This window comes from Oryctolagus cuniculus, chromosome 2 (assembly GCF_051225735.1).
Source record: "Oryctolagus cuniculus isolate XC-2025 breed Fujian yellow rabbit chromosome 2, ASM5122573v1, whole genome shotgun sequence".
Classification (NCBI taxonomy): Eukaryota; Metazoa; Chordata; class Mammalia; order Lagomorpha; family Leporidae; genus Oryctolagus; species Oryctolagus cuniculus.
Window position 1 is genome coordinate 7,162,077 of NC_142868.1, and position 3,193 is coordinate 7,165,269.

The 3,193-nt window shown below is 47.2% G+C and overlaps 1 pseudogene; it reads right to left on the reverse strand.

Moving 5' to 3' along the window:
• Positions 1–1,814: 1,814 nt before the first annotated feature.
• LOC100350068 (WD repeat domain phosphoinositide-interacting protein 3 pseudogene) lies at positions 1,815–2,720 on the reverse strand (annotated as a pseudogene).
• Positions 2,721–3,193: the final 473 nt, after the last annotated feature.

Here is a 3,193-nt window from a genome sequence, read left to right on the forward strand (position 1 = left end):
AAAAATAGGCCGGCGCCACGGCTCAATATGCTAATCCTCCGCCTGTGGCGCCAGCACACTGGGTTCTAGTCCCAGTCAGGGCGCCGGATTCTGTCCCGGTTGCTCCTCTTCCTGTCCAGCTCTCTGCTGTGGCCCGGGAGTGCAGTGGAGGATGGCCCAAGTCCTTGGGTCCTGCACCTGCATAGGAGACCAGGAAAACCACCTGGCTCCTGGCTTCAGATCGGCACGGTGCCCCGGGGGCAGCGCATTGGCCACAATGGCTAACTGGGGAGTGAACCAATGGAAAAGGAAGACCTTTCTCTCTGTCTCTCTCACTGTCCACTCTGCCTGTCAAAAAAAAAATTAAAGTCAATGGCAAAAAAATTAATGCTAATCCATCTCAAACTGTTCCAAGAATTTGAAGAGGACGGAACACTCTCAAACTGATTTCATGAGGTCAGGCTTATCCTAAAACCAAATCACAAAATCCCAAAACAAGTAAATAAAACTACATGACAATTTCCCTGATAAATGAAAAAATCCTCAAAGAAAAAAAAAGCTAGTAACTCAAATTCTCTAGTTTGTTAAACAGATCATTGAATATGGTCAAGTGAGATTTATATTTGAGAGGCAAGTATGAATCAACATATGGAAATCAAGAATAACAGTACGCTATGTTAATTGAATGAAGGGTAAAAAGTACATGGTCATTTTAATATATGCAAATAATTTATTAAAATTATTTACCCTTTTATGATAATTCATCCTTTTTTTCTTTGCAGTTACAAAGTACAACAAAATTAATCACTTTTATTCAAGAGAAATAGTACAAATAATTGTGCACAATTAAATGTCATGATTAAATACACATAAAAGTAGCATGCATACTTTACATTAAAATCCACAAAGTTAATTACAGGACAGTCAAGGAACTGGCAAAACTGAACTTGCTGCTATGCAGATTTTAAATGTTTGCACCATAAAATTAAGCTGCTTTAAAGGGAATTTTAAGAAAATTAAATATATCTCAAGTTCTATTGACAATGTGGAGCCCATATCCTATTTTAGTCACCAAATGTTTAAAAAGGCCCGCGCCTTTCATCCCAGAACCTTAGTGGATAGCCCCTCCTGCAGAGGAACATTAGATAGGAAGCGGGCGACAGCGGAGGCACTGCCTCCCCGCCCAGGTCTCCTGACCCCAGGACTGACTCAGGGTCTGTGAGGTACTTGGCTCCCCACACACAGCGAAGCAGCTGTTTTGGCCCAGAAGTTAACCAGGAGACCTGGCCCCTGCACCCCCACAGCCAAGGACTCGCTCAGGGGCGAGACTGGAGGTCGCCGCGTCCTACAACTCCGCCACAGACGGACACCCACGTGTGGGCCTGGACAAGCCGAGCTGTCCAACTGCCACAGCCGGTCATGGGAACAGGGCTGGGCCACTTCTCCTTCTTCTTCCTTCTCCTTTCTCTTCCTTCTTTTCCTTTTCTTTTTCCTTCTTCCTCCTTTCTTCTTCCGCTGAAACCTGTGTGATGTAAGAGCTGACGTCACACACGTGTTCCTTTCCCCTGGGTAGACCCGGCAGAGGCGGCGGACTCTGTGGCACACACAAGCCTGCACCTGCCGGCCCGCTCTGCCCGGTCCCTGGCCGTGGACGGCCCGGCTGCTCAGTGCCTCTGAGTGTCTGCTGAATACTGGAAATGGGAAGCAGACAACCCTAAATGGCTTCGAGGCCAAGGCCCCGGCTAGTCCCTCCAGCCCCTAGCCCAGGAGACCCACAGGGCACTGGCACCGGCCGCTGGAGACTGAAGGGTGGTAGGTGCTGACTCGCTGGCAAGTCACGGTTTGTCGTCAGTCACCTGGAGAAACTGTGCATAGACCTCGTGGATGCAACTGCCCCTTGGGGTTGAACAGGGACATGTAGTAGCTGCCGTCTGCGCAGGTTGCAATGACAGTGTTGGGCTCTGTTCCAGAGGTACAAATGCATGGAGAGCCCGAGGGGGCCTGCAACTTGGAATAGCTCCATTGGGAAGCGAAGTTCTTTGGAAGGAAACTGCCTGATGCCAAACTAGACTTTTTTATTCCTTCTTTTGGATCTTCGGCTGCAAAGATGTGCACTGTGCCATGGTCACTGGACATACAGATGACGGGAGCATCCTGCTTGAGACCCTCTCCGTGGCTCCTGGATTAAATGCCCTGATGAAGTATCAAATATTCTTATAAGGGTCGCTTTTAAATAGGCAGTTGCAATTCTTGTTCCCTGCAGGTTGAGAGCACAATGCAGATTAGGACACCCTCATGTGCCGGAATGTCCACGGGCGGCTTCTCAGTGCTGGCCAGTCCACAAGTTGAACGTGACCAGTGTGTGTACCCAGGAAGGCCAGGAGGGACACAGGACACAGATGCCTGTAGGATGGTAGCAGATTTCAAATACATGCAACTGGTGCAGATTGTGTGTGACTGTGAACATCTTAATCATGGAATCCAAAACCACCACAATTCTCTCGTCACGACTTGACTGCAGACTTCTATAGAGAATTCTAGTTAGTAACAGTCTTCTTCTTCAGGTCATCCCAAATCACCACTTTGTTGGGAGGATATTTTGGCTTTTTTCCACCAACAACGAGAGCTAAATGGTTACAGCAAAATAACATTTCAACCTGGCCAATTCCTCCTCCCAGAAAGTCTTGTTTCTCTTTTTCCTTTAGTGGGTTGGTGTTATAAACTCAGAATCCCTTCTCCATCCCACATGCAAAGCACCTTGAAAATGCTATGTTGTTCTCTCTTATTTTGGATGCTAACTCCCTTTGTTGTAGGAATCAGATAATCCAGATGGAAGAATCAGAGCTTCCTGTGGTCCTGGCTGAATCCAGCATAGAGCAGCCCAGCCGGTTGATATGCGGATACACAGCAGTAGGTTCATGGCGCCAGTGCGGTGGTCTCCTGCCCCTCAACGCCTCATGCCACTCATGTCGCTGTGTGACCTTCAGGCCAGCATGGGGGTCACCCCATCCTGTTATGATAAAAAGAAAAAGTCATTCAATAAATTAAGAATAGAGGGAATGAGTATCAACACAGTAAAGGTCATATATGACCAGTCCACAGCTAACATCATACTCAGGAAGAAAATTTGAAAGCTTTTCCTCAAGATAAGGATGTCCCCCTTCACCACTTCTGTATAGCATACTGCTAAAAGTCTCAAGTACAGCAATAATAA